The 18,911-nt window shown below is 40.2% G+C and overlaps 1 non-coding gene and 1 pseudogene across 1 annotated transcript; one reads left to right on the forward strand and one right to left on the reverse strand.

Moving 5' to 3' along the window:
• LOC118654412 overlaps nt 1-15,497 on the reverse strand; it is a 31,287-nt pseudogene extending 15,790 nt beyond the window's left edge.
• Nucleotides 2,715-2,820, forward strand: LOC118654830. The gene has a single exon (XR_004967094.1). It is a non-coding gene; the product is annotated as a U6 spliceosomal RNA (small nuclear RNA).
• Nucleotides 15,498-18,911: the final 3,414 nt, after the last annotated feature.

The raw sequence follows: 18,911 nt of genomic DNA on the forward strand, positions 1-18,911 counted from the left end.
GAGAGAAAGTGTGCAATGCGTCTATTTCACAATTCTGTACAGGAGCAACTTTCTCATGAGAAAGACAGCCTCCATCAGTGGCCTGTATGTCATCTTCCAGTTTCTGATTCCACGCAGTTGTTTCCTTGTCTGGCATAGCCTTATTTGACAATATACATGTTTGATTAAATGCACACAGTAAGGAGCCTGTGATAGCGGAATTGCTAGCAACCTCTGTTTTGTTTGGTTTTTCATGTACTTTTTGTCCCCCGTGTCAGATAGAAGCTAATCTGAAGCCTCACCTGCCTGAGTCTGGGTGTAGTTCTGAATAGAAGCCAAGCAGTTCAAACGATAGTGAGGAGGTTTTAGAAGTAGTAATTTATCAGCAAATACATGCCTGAGACTGACTAAATAAATAAATAAAAGCTGGTTTTGCCACTTCTCACTTTGAGCTGCTCTGCCTGAACTTGAGAGCCTTTCCAATTCCAAATTTATCTGCAGCACACTGAAAAGAAGTGAGACAATATGCTCCACAGGACCCATCAGCATCTGCATACAAGGTGGGCAGTAAATATTAACACTTGAGCTATGTTGATAATGAAATAAGGCCTAAGGAAAAAGAGAAGGCTATTCGTGTTTAAAGAGTCTGGGGGAAAATTTCAGGAATGTCTTTTTAATTGAGTATTGACCTCTCTTCTAAAACCTAGGAAGCTCAAGCGTTGCTTAGTTGTTTGCCTTGTTTGATCAAAACACAAATACATTTTGTACAAAATACATAAACTATGATTAATTTAAATTGTTCAATTGTTCTCATCCGTATTCATAGTCACGATCCTCTGCCAGCTCCAGATGTTTCAAGGAGTGGTTAGCTCAAAAGCTCACTTGACATCACTCCATGGCATTCCTTTCACTGATGATTAACAGAGGACACAAGGCCTGCCTCACAGCTTGGCCAGAGACTGCACTGATTAAGTCAAGCTTAAAGAATTAGCTTCCCTCCCTGATTGGGGCCATTGTTCTCCCATACTGTTGAAAATGGAAGAGTCCCAAACTAAAAGCCAGATGATATTAGGCTGAGAATACAGAAATAGAGAAACACATACTGCGCAGTTGATCTGTAAATTGGTACCAGGTCTGAGAGCACTGAATAACAAAATGTGGTGTTTGTCTTTTTCAGAGGATGCATGTTCCCTGGCGTAATCAGACAGTGCACTACCTTTTAAATTTAATGTGCATGCAAATCACCTGGGCATCTCATTAAAATGCAGATTCTGATTTGGTAAGTCTGATAGACCTGAGGTTGTTTATCTTATATAATAAAAGCCTAATATACTAAGTGACCGACCTTTCATTGGACCATTTGACCAGTCGCCATGATGCACACTGATCACCAGGGGGCAGATACTACAACCAGTAGGTTAGCTTGCTGCTGGGTTACAGCCAATCGGGACTGGGCAAGATGGGCCCGACACACCCTGGAGCCCTTCCACAATCCCTCCCATTATCCCTCCCACGGTCCCTCACCTGCCCCGATTGTGCACTTGTGGGGTCCCCTCGGCTTGGACTGTGCCCTCTTGCAATCCAGAACCCCTCAGGGGATGTTGGAGAGCCGGTTTCAGCCCAATTTCCTTCAGGCCAGGCCGAGGGACCCCACCAGTACAGAAATCCATGCACTGGGCCTCTAGTTACTAATAAGCCCCTGCATGATATATAAGCAGTTCATCCTTGCACCACACTTTGAGTACAATGTTATGAAACAAGTGTAGGCCTGCAAATAAACCCCACACGTCTAGTGTTGCCTGAGTCCTGTCAGCCATAAAGAAATAGCCAGGTCCTTCTCTCCTGTAGTTTGCAGTCTAGCAGAAAATGAGCCATGTTTGTACATAATGGGATCAGTCAAAAGAAGGTAAAAATGTAGGGTATGTCAGGAAAAACAGTGGCCATTTCCAACTTGGAGGGGGAACTACGAAAGCTTCAGAGAAGACAAGGCAATATGGGAGTTTGGCAGGAACACAGCAAGGGCTTTTTAGATTTTTAGATTGATGGATCACCAAAAGCAAAGATATGGAGGCTAGAGAGCATGAGGCATGGGCAGGTAATAGTGCACAATTCCATTTGACTAGAATGTAGACTACTCTTCCAAGCAGAAACTAAGACACAAATCAAGTTGTTCAGATAGTTTAGGGAACAGATCACAGAAGATCTTGATGTCATATACAAAAGCATTTAGACTTCATTCTGTATGTGAGGGAGAGAATTTATTTTCTTCATTCAAAGGTGACTTGAATGGAACCAGGCCTCAGATTTTAGGATTAGGTGATCACTCTAGTGCAGTGATGGCGAACCTATGACACGCGTGTCAGAGGTGACACGCGAACTCATTTTTTTGGTTGATTTTTATTTGTTAAATGGCATTTAAATATATAAAATAAATATCAAAAATATAAGTCTTTGTTTTACTATGGTTGCAAATATAAAAAAATTTCTATATGTGACACAGCACCAGAGTTAAGTTAGGGTTTTTCAAAATGCTGACACGCCGAGCTCAAAAGATTCGCCATCACTGGTCTAGTGGTAGTGGAAAGAATAGGTTGAAAAGGGAAGAACCTGGAGGAAAGGGGGACAGTTAGGAGGCTACTGCTTAATCAGCTACCCAGAAAACATTTATTGAGCTCCTGTTTTGTTCCGACCACTGTGCTAATGACTTTAGCATGGAACAAAAATATACATGCCTTGTGCTTGCTTTGGCAGCATATATACTAAAATTGAAACAATATTGGATGATTAGCATGACCCCTGCACAAGGATGACATGAAAATTCATGAAGCATTTCATAGAAAAAAAAAGTAGAAAAACATACATGTTCTATGCCCCTGTGCTCTCATAATCTGAAGAGAGCTACAAAGGAGAAGTCCAGGGAGCTAGAAAACCATAAAACAGGGAGCTAGAAGAGCAGAAAACAGGAAAGTCTGAAGTGTCAGAGGAATTGTCCTGAGTCAGTGGCATTTTGATCCAGATCTGAATAATGAGGAGGATGTAACCAGATAAAGAGGAAAGTAAAACTGTACTCTATACAGTGGGAGGGCCCTAATAAAGGCTCAGCGACTAGAGAGCCTGGCATGTCCTGAGGTTGAGAATAGAGCATGGCTGAAGTTGAGAGACAAAAGGGAAAAAAGACATGACATAAAGCTAGAAAGGTTGGCACGTGTCACATTTGTACTGGGCCTTTTCAAAAGAGTCAAGGTTTTAAAACTTTGCCTTAAGGGCAATGGTGGCCATTAAGCAAAGGAGTGACTTAAAATTTGTGTATCAGAATAACACTTTTCTGTGTTTCTTCTGTGAAGGATGAATGGGAGCAGGGAGCAAGATTCCATTCAAGGAAGCCAATTAGGGTAATATCTGCATAGACCACACAGGAGGTGATAGAGGCTTTGTCTTAGTAGAAAAGAGGGTACAGAGAGGTAGGTGAACAGAAGCGACCATCCAAGGTAAATTCAGCAAGAACTGGAGAAGTGGGGGAAGGACTGTGGAGAAGAGAAGGCAAGAACGATTCCTAACTTCTTAGTTTGGGGACTGGATGGATAGTTGTACCAGCCACTGATGTAAAAAAATATATACAAGAAGTAGATTTGGAATGGAGTGAGTAAGAGAAGTTCGGGTGAAGTTCCTGTTGGATATTAAGGGGAAGATAAATAGGCAGATCTACATGCCATTAGATTTGGGGAGAAAGGTGTGGGCCAGGGAAAGGAATTTAGAAGTAATCAGGATAAAGACCATGCTGAAGCCATGCATTCTCATGGCTAATCCAAAGGATTCTTCCCTGCCTATCAAGCCTCCCAACTTGCCCCAAAATCTGCAATGGATGGGTTGATACAGAAGCCCAGATTCCATCATGACTGAGAAAAAAGAGGGCAGATTTTAGAAGTAAATTGCAAAGAGATTTTGAAAATTTTATAAGTGATGGCATCTTTGAAGTTGGTATGCAGCCTGTCAAGGTGAGAAACAGCTCTCATTTTACATGGGAAGTCTGACAGATCAGTTACAAAGAGAGGGCTCAAGACTTTGCAGATAAATTGTATATCAAACAGCTTCTTAAGAGTCTGGGGTTGCCCTAACCGGTTTGGCTCAGTGGATAGAGCGTCGGCCTGCAGACTGAAAGGTCCCAGGTTCGATTCCGGTCAAGGGCATGTACCTTGGTTGCTGGCACATCCCCAGTGGGGGGTGTGCAGGAGGCAGCTGATCGATGTTTCTAACTCTCTATCCCTCTCCCTTCCTCTCTGTAAAAAAATCAATAAAATATATTTTAAAAAAAAAGACTCTTGGGTTAGGGCTCCCTGCTCATTTACCCAACATGTTGTTGACATATATATGCTCAGTGTGCAAGTTAATCCCAGTATTAGCCTAAGCAAAGTCATAATTAGGAATACCTGCTGTTCCCAGAAAAAAAAATCGATAATATATTCCCAAAACAGATATCCATGACCTTTTCCCCAAAGTTTTAGATTATACACAATTTTGCCTTTTTAATAGCCTACATAATCAAGTTGGCTACAGTTATAAAGTAAAAATATGCATTCTAAATAAAAAATCCAAAGAACTTTGCTTTATACAAATTGTCTGCTTGGATGATATCCCTATCAGCTACCTCCAAATGTACTTTGAAATTACTATAGCAGCAAATTAATATTTTCACAATATTAATTTCACAATGTTGAAGTGGATATTTTAAGGAAATGAAAATAAGTAAATTAAGTCAGCAGTAATATGTCTTCTAAATTTGTAGCAGAATAATGCCTGTGATGGTGGGGAAAGGGGGGAGGGAATGAGCTCTGAACTCAATCTAACGCAAACCTCAGGGTGATATCATGCATTCATATGGGAGAATTTTTTAGTGAAACCAGAACTTGTAAGAATATGTGGTGGTGGTAGATGGATATTGTAACTCTAGAAAGGCAATAAAATTGAGTTATTATCAGCCTCTGGACAGGCAAGCACGTAGAGTCATTCACAGAGTTTTTCTACCTGCCTATTGATGCTAGAAATGTCAAGATCTGTGACTGAAATCTTTCTTGCACAACTCAAACGGAGACTTTGAATAGTACCTTCTGGGAAGATAGTGTACTGAGCCTGGCAGGTAGACACCATGTCTGAGTCTCCATCAAACTGGCTACCACTGTTTGCCCCAGCCTGGTGATTCCCTGAGATGCCATGCCACCAAAACTGTAAATCCATTTAAGCCTTTTCCAGTGGTTTTTCCATACAAATGGCCTGTTTTGGCTCATGCTTCAGCCTTTCCTAAAACCTCTCAATCAAGCAGCATCTGGCCATGGCATGCCCTGGACCACTCATCACATGGCTCCAGGCCTGTAACTAGCAGCAGACCAATTTTGTTTGCAGCTTAGCTTCTGCCTGGGCACCTATAGGCCCAGCACAAGTAACAGTCATCTTCAGATTGCTTTGTAGCCCATTCTGGGTGGCCCTGGGCAGGGCACAAGTGGCAGCAGACCTTGGTCTGAACTTTGCAGGAGGCCCCAGAGCCAGTGCACACAGTGGACAGCTTTGGACCACATCAAAGATCACCCAACTGCATCCACAATTGGCACACCCAAGGAGCAGATTTAGTGAGCACCAGAGCCCCATTGAAAGTAATCCTGCTCCATAGGGTTAGCCCCTGCACAGATGATCCTACACAGTGGTCACAACCAGTCCTCACAGCCCATTGGCCTGGGGCAAATCCCTCCCATTGATGTGCCAGCAGCAATCAAGTCTCTACTACAACAGGAGAGTGAACACAGCCCACATGGGGGTCCCATCTGGAATGACCAGCTCAGGTGATTGGGGAGGCTGTGCCACTGGATCTTATAAGACACCTACTACATAGGGCCACTCTACCAAACCTTGGAGACTTAGCAGCTCTACCTAATACATAGATTTTTAAAAAGCACAGGGAGTAGCCTAAATGAGGAGACATGTCCCAAATGTAAGAACAGGACAAAATTTCAGAAAAAAAAACTAAACAAAATGGAGACAAGAAATCTACTAGATGCAGAATTCAAAACACTGGTTATAGGGATGCTCAATGAACTTAGAGGAAGAGTAGATGAACTTAGTGAGAACTTCAACAAAGAGATAAGAAACATAGAAATGGTGACAGAAAACATAATAAAGATCCAGTCAAAATGATGGAAACATTAACTGAAATGAAGAATACATTATAGCAGCGGTTCTCAACCTGTGGGTCATGACCCCTTTGGCGGTCGAACAACCCTTTCACAGGGGTCGCCTAAGACCATCCTGCATATCAGATATTTACATTACAATTCATAACAGTAGCAACATCACAGTTATGAAGTAGCAACGAAAATAATTTTATGGTTGGGTCACAACATGAGGAACTGTATTTAAAGGGCCAGAAGGTTGAGAACCACTGCATTATAGGAAATGAACAGCAGAGTAGATGAAGCAGAGGATAAAATCAGAGATTTTGAAGATAAAGAAGCAGAAAATACCCAATCAGAATAGCAAAAGGAAAAAAGAATTTTTTAAAAAATGAGGATAGTATGAGCCTCTGGACAACTTCAACCATGACAACATCCACATCATAGGAGTACCAGAGAAAGAAGAGAGAGATACAGCAAGGGATTGAGAACATATTTGAAGAAATAATAACTGGAAACTTCCTTAATCTGGTAAATGGATTAGACATCCAAGTTTAGGAAGTACAGAGAGTCCCAAACAAGATAAAGTCAAGGAGACCCACACCAAGACACATCATAATTAAAATGCCAAAAGTTAAAGACAAAGAGAGAATCTTAAAAGTAGCAAGAGAAATACAATTAGTTACCTACAAGGTAGCTCCCATGAGATTGTCAGCTAATTTCTCAATAAAAACATTTCAAGCCAGAGGGATTGACTCAAAATATTCAAAATGATGAAAAGCAAGGACCTACAACTAAGACTATTCTACCCAGCAAGGCTATCATTTAAAATTTAAGGAAAAATAGCTTTCCAGGCAATAGGGTTGTGAATGCCTGGGGCAGGGGGAGGCATCAGGCTAGAAGAGGTCAATTGGGGAAAATGAGGGCCATATGTAATAATTCTCAGCAGTAAATATTTTTAAAAAATACTACACACACACACACACACACACATACACACACACACACAGTATGATACTGGCATAAAGGCTGGTATATAGATCAATCGAACAGAACAGACAACCCAGAAATAGACCCACACATATACAGTCAATTTATCTTCAACAAAGGTAAAAATAATATACAACAGAAAAATGATACTCTCTTTAATAAATAGTGCTGGGAAAACTAAATATCCATATGCAAAAGAATGAAATTAGGCCTTATCTTACATACCAAACAACAATCAACTAAAAAATCATTTAAAGATTTAAGCATAAGGCCTCAAAATGTAAAACTACTGGAAGAAAACATAGGGGTAAAGCTTCTTAACATTATACTTGGCAATGATTTCTTAGCTATGAGACCAAAAGCACAATAAATAAAAGCAAAAGTAGGCAAATGACACTACATCAAACAAAAAAACCCTGCTGCACAGCAAAGGAAGCTATATACAGACTGAAAAGGGAATCTACTAGATAGGATGAAATATTTGCAAACCATGTATCTGATAAGGGCTTAATATTCCAAATATATAAGAAAAACAGATTAACCTGGAGGAAATTATGCTAAGTGACATGTACAGTTTCAAAATTAATCAAATTTCTGAAGGAAAACACAAAATATGTTTCAGGTTTATTTCCTTTCCCTTCCCTTTTCACTGGGGTATGGGCTCCTCAAATCACCCCCTAAAAAATACCCAAATCTTTGTTTCTCCAGCAGTGGCCCTCTGTCTAGCCAAAGCCCAGGTTATCATTCTCTTACTATAAAACCATAATTTGCAAATGACCCCAGAAAAAAAGTCACTGTCCTCTGGTGTTTCAACCCTTTTTAAAACCTTGGCCCATCCTATACTGATTACTCCATCAGCTTCCAATATCTTTACATCTCTGTATATTTTTAAATAATACCTAGATTTGTTTAGTTGTTCTTGGTGAGAGCCCAGTAAGGAATGTAAACAGAGAATTAACATGACTAATTTTACACATAATAAAAGTTACTGTGGAGGCAGTGTGGAAGATGGTATACTTGCTTGCCAGGACTGCCATAAAGAAGTATCACTGACTGGCTGGCTTAAACAGTAAAAATTAATTGTCCCACAGTTCTGGAAGCTAGAAATACAAGATCAAGGTGTCAGCACGGATGGTTTCTTCTGAGTTCTCTCTCAATTTCCATATAGCTATATTCTCTCTGTGCCTTCACATCATCTTCCCTCTGTATCTGTGTTCAAAATTCCTCTTCTTATCATTTCCTCTTCTTATATCAGTCACATTGGATTAGTGCCCATGCTAATAACATTATATTAACTTAATTATCTCTTTACCTTATCTCCAACTATAGTCATTCTGAGTTACTGGGAGTTAGGAATTCAACATACATAATTAAGAGTGGGGTACAATTCAGCACATAACAGATAGATTGTAGGGCAGCAAAAGTGGAGTCATGGAGACCAATGAGAAGGTTATTGAAGTAATCCAGAAGAGAGATATTTTGTTGGATTAAGTAATGGCCGAGAGGCTGAGGATAATTAGATTGCTTCAAGAGAACATCAGAAGATAGAATAGATAGGATTTGGTAATTATGAATACGATTTGTTAAGATGACGAGGGAAGAGTCAAGGATGATTCCCAATTTTCTAATTTTAGCATTGAGTAGAAGATAATAGATGTAACATGGAGTGGGATGCTTTGTTTTCTGAGATGTAGGCAGAACCTTTTTTTTTCTGGATTCCATGATAAAGATTAATTTCACCTTTAGTCACCTTCCCTTCTTCCTTACCTGAACACCATGGCTGATAATACTGTGTGTCTGCTCTGGTCCCTACTCTGATTCTTTATTTCCACTACTTCTGGAATAATATACTAGTAAACAAATGAACAAAACAAAAACAGACTCATAGATACAGAGAACAGACTGATGGTCACCAGAGGGGAGGGTTGGGAGACTGGGTGAAAAAGATGAAGGGATCGAGAAGTACATATTGGTAATTACAAAACAGTCATGAGGATGTAGAGTACAGCATAGGGAATATAGTTGATAATATTCTAATAAATATGTATGTTGCCAGGTGGGTACTGGAAACATCAGGGGGAAGACTTTATAAAGTATACTAGAGGGCCGATGCATGAAATTTGTGCAAGAGTAGGCCTTCCTTCCCCCTGCTGCTGGCACAGGCTTCCCTCTGGCACCTGGGACCTGGATTCCCATACCCCAAGAGGTCACTGATTCAATTCCTGGTCAGGGCACATGCCCGGGTTGCAGACTCCATCTTTAGTAGGGGGTGTGCAGGAGGCAACCAATCAATGTTTCTCTCCCATCAATGTTTCTTTCTCTCTCCTTCTCCTTTCCTCTCTCTCTAAACTATCAATAAAACATGTTTTAAAGATATAAAATTAAAATACAACATAAAAAATTAAGTATATATGTTTTAGACAGCATGCAGTTAGATTCTGTTTTTTTTTAATCTAGCCTGATAATCTTTTATTTTTTATTGTGGTGCTTACAGTGTATTTCATTTACATTTAATATGGTTATTGGCTATAATATAAATGTACTTACTTACAACTATTTTCTATATGTATGTCTCATGTATATTTTCTCCTCTATTTCTTCTTTACTGCTTACTGTTCCATTTAATAGACATTGTCTAGTGTGCCATCTAAATTCTCTATTTACTCTATTTGTTGAATTATTTTCTTAGTGGTTGCTCTGGGTATTAAAATATACATCTTAAAACAATATGCTTCACATTAATGCTAATTTATTTCTGCTAGTATACAGAAACTGCTCCAATATAGCTCCCTTTCCTCTTCGCCCTTTGTGCTATTATTATCATAGACAGTATATCTTTATGTATTCTAAAGCTAACAATATTTAACAATTATTGTTTTATGCAGATGTCTTTTAAAGCAGTTGTGAGAAGGAAAGAAAATGTACTTATATTGTACTTTATGTTTTCCTATGTAAGTACCTTTACTGGTGTTTGGGTTACAATTTCTATTCAGCCTGATGAATTCCTTTTATTTCTTATAAGGCAAGTCTAATAGCCACTAGTTCTCTAAGGCTTTTTTCTTTTTCTGGGTTTGCCTTTTCCTGGGGCCTTTATTTTATTTTATTTATTTATTTATTTATTTATTAACTCAGTCTCTGTGTGGTCTCCACTTTCGGTCCTCGGGTATCTGGGTTCTCTCCTGCGAGTTTTGTTGATTATTCAGGAAGTTTTTCTCTATTTTAGTTGTAATTCCTGGGAGCTTGTCCATGCAGCATCCACTTACTCTTTATTAATCCTCTGGGCCTTTATTTTTCAAGGGTTATTTTGGTAGGTATAGATTTTTAACAAAATAAGAGCATTAAGATATAAATTATTTACATATGATTAACCCATTTAAAATGTACTGTTCAATGGTTTTTAATATATTCACAGAGTTGTGCAACCATCACTACAATACATTTTAGAACATTTTCATCATCCCAAAAAGAAAACCTGTACCCTTTGCAGTCACTCCCCATCACCCACACTCCCTCTGGCCCTGCCGGCTCCAGGCAATTACTAATCCACTTTCTATCGCCATAGATTTTCTTGTTCAGGACATCCTATATAATAAAGAGGTAATATGCAAATTGACCCTCATGTTCTTGCACAAGATGGCCGCCCCCATGTGGTCAAAGATGGCTGCCACAACAGGAAAGGTAGTTGTGGACAATCAGGCCAGCAGGGGAGGGCATTTGAGGGCAACCAGGCCTAAAGGGGAGGGAGGGAAGTTGGGGGGACCAGACCTGCAGGGGAGGGCAGTTGGGGGTGGCCAGGCCAGCGGGGGGTGGGCAGTTGGGGGCAGCCAGGCTAGCAGGGGAGGGTAGTTGGGGGTGACTAGGCCAGCAGGGGAGGGCAGTTGGGGGCAACAGGGCCGGCAGGGGAGCAATTAGGTGTCAATCAGGCTGGCAGGGGAGTGGTTAGGCATCGATAATTAGGCAGGCAGGCGAGCAGTTGGGAGCCAGAAGACCTGGATTGGAGAAGATGCAGGCTGGGCTGAGGGACACCCACCACCAGTGAATGAATTTCATGCATTGGGCCTCTAGTCTACACTACTAAAAGAAAAACATGCAAATTAACCATCACTCCACCACTCCACTATAGCCGTGCCCACCAGCCAATCAGGAGCAAGTATGCAAATTAACCCAACTAAGATGGCGTTGGCCATGGAGCTGGAGCAGGCAGGAGGCTTGGGTTGCCCCGGGCGATGGAGGAAGCCAAGCTTCCCGCCTGCCCTGGCCGGCCCTGGGCTCTGCTCAAGGCTACAAAGTTTCAATTATAGAAGACAAATAAATCCCAGATACCTGCTTCCAGCCCACCCTCGCCTCCGCTCAAGGAGGCACTGGGAAAAAAAAGAAAACGAAAAAAAGGAGAGGCTGGGACCTTGGGTCGCCAGGGGGCATGGCCAGGCTGAAAACAGCCATCAGCCCCTCATCCAGGCTGGCCAAGCACCCCAGCATGACCCCCCCACACTTAAGGGGGTGTGGCCAGCCTGCAAACAGCCCTCAGCCCCTCACCCAGGCTAGCCACAACCCCATGGGGTGAGGGTTCCCGCTGGGGTGCTTGGCCAGCCTGCAAACATCCCCCAGCCCCTCACCCAGGCTGGCCAGGCACCCAAGCGGGAACCCCACCCTGATCCGGGACACCCTTCAGGGCAAACCAGTCGGCCCCCACCCATGCCCCAGGCCTCTATTCTATATAATAAAAGGGTAATATGCAAATTGACCCTAACAGCAGAACGACTGGGAATGACTGGTCACTATGACACACACTGACCACCAGGGGGCAGATGCTCAATTCAGGAGCTGCCCCCTGGTGGTCAGTGCACTCCCAAAGAGGGAGCTCTGCTCAGTCACAAGCCAGGCTGATGGCTGCCAACACAGCAATGGTGGTGGGAGCCTCTCACGCCTCCTCAGCAGCGCTAAGGATGTCCAACTGCAGCTTAGGCCTGCTCCTCACTGGCAAGTGGACATCCCTGGAGGGATCTCGGGCTGCCAGAGGGATGTCTGACTGCCAGCTTATGCCCGATCCCCTGGGGAGTGGCACTAAGCCAGCAGGTAGACATCCCCTGAGGGGTCCCAGACTGTAAGAGGGCACAGGCTGGGCTGAGGGACCCCCGCCACCCCCCCGAGTGCACAAATTTTTGTGCACTGGGCCTCTAGTTTTATATAAATGGAATTATGCAATATGTGATATTTTGTGGCTAGCTTCTTTTACTCGAGATATTATTTCCAAGTTTCATCCATGTTGTAGCCTACATCATTAATTTCTTTTTATTACTGAATAATACTCCATTGTTTAAATATACTACATTTGTTCATTTGGGTTGTTGATGGGCATTTGGGTTGTTTTCACTTTTTGGCTATTATGAGTAAACTAGAGGTCCGGTGCACGAAATTTGTGCACTTGGGGGGGTGTCTCTCAGCCCAGATTGCGAGAGGGTACAGGTCAAGCCAAGGGACCCCACTGTTGCATGATAGGGGCTGGGGAGGGACGCGGGAGGTTGGCTAGCCAGGGAGGGACCGCGGGAAGGCTCCAGGGCATGTCTGGCCCATCTCGCTCAGTCCCAATCGGCCAGACCCCAGCAGCAAGCTAACCTACCAGTTGGAGCGTCTACCCCCTCGTAGTCAGTGCATGTCATAGTTCCTGGTTGACCAGTCGACTGTCTGCCCCCTGGTGGTCAGTGCACATCATAGAGCAGTTGAGCAGCCTTAGCATATCATTAGCATATTAAGCTTTTATTGGTTGAATGGCCGATCAGAGGACTGGACTTAGCATATTAGGCTTTTATTATATAGGATAATGGTGCTGTAAACTTTTGTGTGCAACTTTTTTAATTAAAAAAAGATTTTTATTGATTTCAGAGAGGAAAGGAGAGGGAGAGAGAGAGAGAAACATCAATGATGAGAGAGAATCATTAATTGGCTGATTCCTGCATGCCCCCTACTGGGGGTTGAGCCCACAACTCGGGCATGTGCCCTTGACCAGAGTTGAACCCAAGACCCTTCAGTCCACAGGCTGACACTTTATCTACACTACTGAGCCAAACTGGCTAGGGCTGTGTGAAACTTTTTGTTGATGTAGGCTTTCATTTCTCTTGTCTATATATGTGAGTGGAATTTCTGGGTCATATGATAACTCTATGTTTAATTTTTGAGGAACTATTTTCCAAAATAGCTGCACCATTTTACAACCCCACCAGCAGTGGATGAGGGTCCCAATTTCTCCATATCCTTGCTAGCACTCTTTTTTATGTCTTTTTTTTTAATTATAGCAACATTTGTTTTTATAAATGGTAGCTCTTAATATTTTGTAAAATATTTAGACATTTTAAAATTTCTAACATATTAAAGGCCTGGCTGGTGCGCCTCAGTTGATTGGAGTGTCCTCCCATATACCAAAAGGTGAAGGGTTTGATTCCAGTTAGGTCATACAACTAGGTTTCAGGTTCGATCCCCAGTAGGGCATGTACGGGAGGCAACTGATCAATATTTCTCTCTCACATTGATATTTCTCTATCATTCTCTCTTTTCTTTCCTCTTTCTGAAATCAGTAAAAAACATATTAAATATCCGTATACTAATTTTTTCTCTATGAATTCTGAACTTAAATATACTTATATTAATACATATTTTAAATATATTTTTATTGATTTCAGAGAGGAAGGGAGATGGAGAGAGATAGAAACTTCAATAATGAGAGAGAATCATTGATCAGCTGCCTCCTGCAAGCCCCCTACTAGGGATTGAGCCCACAACCTGCATTTTTTGTTTTTATTATTACAATAAATAATTTCATTTTCTTGTAAAATCTCACATGACAAATTATCTTCAGAGCTTAGAACTAGATAAAACTTTTTCTCTAGTATAACAAAATAAATAAATAAATATTTAGTAAGTATTCTTGATCTGCACAGCAATCTCAAGGAAGTAGGTAAATATTCCCAACTGTATAAATGCTGAAAGTGATGCAATGCAAAGTGATTTACTCAAAGTCAGAATGCTCATACCTTCTTAGTTGTCACCCATAGTGTCAGTGGCAAAACTGATAACAGAATAGAGATCTTAGAGTGTCTCCCATTTCAGTTCTTTATAGTACCCCACCAACATGCATACCATCACTCTAACACAGACATTTTCTAACATCTGGAAAGTATTCCAAAGTAGCTCCTGTAGAGCTAACACTTAAACATGATGAAGTGAGTCCCCATGATAAGATGAGCAACTAATATGCTATTGTAATGATTGGGATAGTTCACTCAGGTTCCTTAGGATATTTTAAGAATTAAAAACACTGCTATTATAATTTTAGGGTCACCAAAATTACTTTCTAAAATAATTTTTGAAACTAAACCAAATTACTAAGAAAATTACTTTGACACAAAGGGACAAACTTCTGAAAGAGGAACGAAAGAGGTTTAATAGCTCTTATCTATTTCATTCCCTGAAAAAAACGTGTTGAGTATTAACTTCACAAGGTAAATATAACAAATGAAAAAGGGGAAGAAATAGAAACCCATCCAATTCTTGAATCATGGATTGAGTTTTGGAAGACAGTTTGATCTTCTACTCCAGAAGTCCTCAAACTTTTTAAACAGGAGGCCAGTTCACTGTCCCTCAGACATTCCACACATGCGCACTGCGGGCCAGGGACCAGTCGGCTGCTAAGCAGGACAGGCAGCGGTGGCAAAAACACCCGGCGGGCCGGATAAATGTTTTCCGCTGGCCGCATGTGGCCCGCGGGCTGTAGTTTGAGGACGCCTGTTCTACTCTGTTTTGCTGATTCTCTCTTGGCATTTCCTATCTTCTGATTAGCTGTATTGTACCTTCCGATTTCCACTGGAATCTCTTTCCTTCTATGGAATTCATCCATATGTTGTCTTCTAGGAATTTCGTGTAAGTGAGAGACCTGAAATAGGCTATTAAGGTATTTTTGGCGTTCATCCTTGACCTTTTTGTAAGCCCTTTCTTCTTGTTCCGCTTTAACTGAATAGTACTTCACTTGATTTTCAAGACGCCTTTTCTCTTGGAGTAGTTTTCTAAGTAATTTCACTAAATATCTCGTTGACAATTCCATGTAGACTTCAATAGTACCTTGTATATCTGAAGGATCTCCACTGAGTTTTCCCAATTTCTCTTTCAGAGTAACTATTTGCTCTCTCAGTTGATAATTCACTTCAAGTTGTGTCTCATAAAGCATCTTCATTCAATGTTTTTAATGAAGTTGGCTTTCTGTTCCACTATCTTATGTTAGTTCATTTATTGAGAGTTTTACTAGTCTTTCTTATGGATTTCTTCCAATAACTCCACTTTCAGTTGTTCAATGCTCATACCTTCAAAGTTGTCACCCATAGTGTCAGGTCAGAGACCTCTCCACGCCCTTCTCATAAGCACATCTTAGAGCAGAAGACCTGAAGGCTCACCCAAAGCTGAGAAGAAAGTGTTGTCATGAGCTGTTACCATGGTGAACTGAATTCTAGAATTCTTGGCTGCAGTCCCCCCAACCCAGCACCTTGCACATGTCATAACACTGCCTTCTTGTCTCCATTGATTCTTTCTTAACTTTTTTTTTAAAAAAAAATACATTTTTATTGATTTCAGAGAGATAGGGAGAGTGAAAGAGAATCATTGATTGGCTGCTTCCTGCACACCCCCACTGGGGATTGAGCCCACAACCTGGGCATGTGCCCAGTACACAGTTATTACAATAGTATTGACTATATTCCCTATGCTATGCTTTACATTCCTGTGATTATTTTGCAACTATCAACTTGTGCTTCTTAGTCCTTTCACCTTTTTTACTCAGTCCCCAATCCCCCTCCCCTCTGACAACCATCAGTCTGTTTTCTGTATCTCTGAGTCTGTTTCTGTTTTGTTTGTTTGTTTATATTGTTATTTATATTCCAAATATAAGTGAAATCATAAGGTATTTGTCTTTCTCTGACTGGCTTATTTACTGATCAGAATGTCCTCTAGGTCCAACCATGCTGTCCGGAATGGTAAGATTTTATTCTTTTCTATGGCCAGTAATATTCCACTGTACTTATGTACCACAAGTTTGTTGTTGTTTTTTAAATATATTTTATTGATTTTTTACAGAGAGGAAGGGAGAGAGATAGAGAGTTAGAAACACCGATGAGAGAGAAACATCAATCAGCTGCCTCCTGCACATCTCCTACTGGGGATGTGCCCGCAACCCAGGTACATGCCCTTGACCAGAATCGAACCTGGGACCTTTCAGTCCACAGGCCGATGCTCTATCCACTGAGCCAAACCGGTTTCGGCTACCACAAGTTTTTTGATCCACTCATCTATTGATGGGCACCTGTTGCTTCCTTTTGTCTCCATTGTTTCTGATGACAAGGCAGCTGTTAATATTATTGTGGTTCCTTTGCATATATATAATTTTTCTCCTGCTGTTTTCAAGTTTTTCTCTTTGGCTTTGGCTTTGAACAACTTGATTAATATCTATCTAGCTGTGAATATCTTTGTGTTTGTTCTACTTGGAATTCATTGAGCTTCTTGGATGTGTAGCTTAAAGTTTTCCATCAAATTTGAGAAATTTTACCCATTATTTCTTCAAATACTTATGTCATTGCCCCCCCTCCCCTCCTTTCTGGAAATCCCATTAAACATATGTGGTGTGTTTGATGGTGTCTCACAGGCCTTTGAGATTATTCAGTTTTCTTCATTCTTTTTTACTGTTGAGCCCCTTGAGTAAATTTTTTTATTTGCTATACCCTTTAACTACAGAATTTCCATTATTTCTATAATTTGTATCTTTTTATTAATATTCTCTATGTGATGAGTCATTATCATCATATACTTAATTTTTAAAAAAATTCTTTATTGTTGAAAGTTTTATATATGCCTCTTTTTCCCCCCATTGACCTCTCCCCACCTGCTCCCACTCCCCCTGCTTTAATTCTTTAAACATGGTGTCCTTTAGTTATTCAAACATATTTATAATAGCTTATTTGAAATCTTTATCTAGGCCCACCCAGAAACAATGTATATAAGCTGCTTTTTCCTCTGTATGGGCTATGTCTTGTTTCTTTGTTTTTAAATATTTATTTATGTTAGTGATGTGCTTTGACTAATTATGTAGTGTCTATTTACCCCACAGTGTGTGACAACTGGAATCTCTGCTCAGTTTTTTAAAAAATTCCTGTTGTTAAACTTAAGCCTAGTTACCTAGGTTCACCCTTGGGTTATAGCTGGCACCATACATAGTTATTACAATATTATTGACTGTATTCCCTATGCTGTACATTTGTTTCTCCTTTGAACCCTGGGTTATTTGGAGTATATTATATAATTTTCAAATAGAGATGTCCTGTTATATTTTTGTTATTGATTTCTAGCTTAATTCTACTGTGGTCAGATAATATACTCTGCATGATTTCAGTCCTTTGAAATTTAACACTTGCTTTAGAGTCCATAGTATGATAAATGTTGGTGAATCATTTCATTTGCATTTGAATAGAGTATATATTCGTCAGTTGTTGTTTATAGTGTTCTATATTTATCAGGCCAACTTTGTTGATCATGTCCTTCAACTTTTCTATTTGCTTAATGGTTTTTTTAATCTGCTTTTTGTACCAATGGAGTCTTTAGGGTTTTCTATGTACAATATCATGTTATCTGCAAATAATGAGAGCTTTACTTCCTCCTTTCCAATTTGAATGCCTTTTATTTCTTCTTCTTGTCTGATCGCTGTGGCTAGGACTTCCTGTACTATCTTGAATAAGAGTGGTTGACATTATTTTATTTTGATTCAATGTAATTAAACTACTGGCATCTTATTATAGTATATGAGGATTGAATTTTCTTCCAATTTTCTCTCCTCCTTTATTCTCCCAATATAGTTTATATCACAATTTAATGTTGGCATCACTATGATTACACAAATATTTCACTGATGGGTTAAGAATTGTATTATGATTACATTTCCTTTTTGTACAATTTCTGTTTTTTCATAAGTTAATGATGACCTAATTTATTTCCCCCATTACATAGTTTATTTGAAACTATCTCCAAGTCTTCCTATACCTTCCAACAGTCTTGTAAAATACCTATTGGTACAATGGTTCACATGGTCACATGAGCAAAGATTTCAGATGATCTCTTAGTTTTGTTGTTGTTTGGCTTTATTTGGATTTTGAGGCTTTTTCTCCATAGAAATGTTGCTCCTGGGACTCTCTGGTCTTCTCCAATCTGAACCATTTGCTTTCTGAACTTACTGCACAGCTGTCATCCTGTAAATTCCTTTCACCTCTCCCCTGGATAAGCTCTATGCTTTGTGATTCTCTTTCTTGGTTTACATCCTTGTTTTGATTGTGCATTCCCATCTGAATAAGGGTTATTCTACCCTTTGATTTGAATAATAACTTAGGTGAAGATAAAATTCTTGGTTGAAAATAATGTTATTCTACCCTCTGATTTGATTAATAACTTAGATAAAGATAAAATTCTTGGTTGAAAATAATCAGTTACTCAGAATTTTGAAGGCATCACCTCATTGTCCTCTAGCCTTTAATCTTGCTATTGTGAAGTCAAATACTTTGTATGTGATATATTTTTTCTCTCATTAACTTTTCAGGTTCTTCTCTTTATCCCCAGTGTTCTGGAAACTCATAATGCTCTTTTGTTGGGCTCTAAGTGGACCCTTTAAATCTGAAAACTCAAGTCCTTCAGAGCTGGGAAAGTATTTTGGATTGATAATTTGCTCCCACCATTTTCTGTTTTCTTTCTGGACATTCCTAT

This window comes from Myotis myotis, unplaced genomic scaffold, assembly GCF_014108235.1.
Source record: "Myotis myotis isolate mMyoMyo1 unplaced genomic scaffold, mMyoMyo1.p scaffold_m19_p_4, whole genome shotgun sequence".
NCBI lineage: Eukaryota > Metazoa > Chordata > Mammalia > Chiroptera > Vespertilionidae > Myotis > Myotis myotis.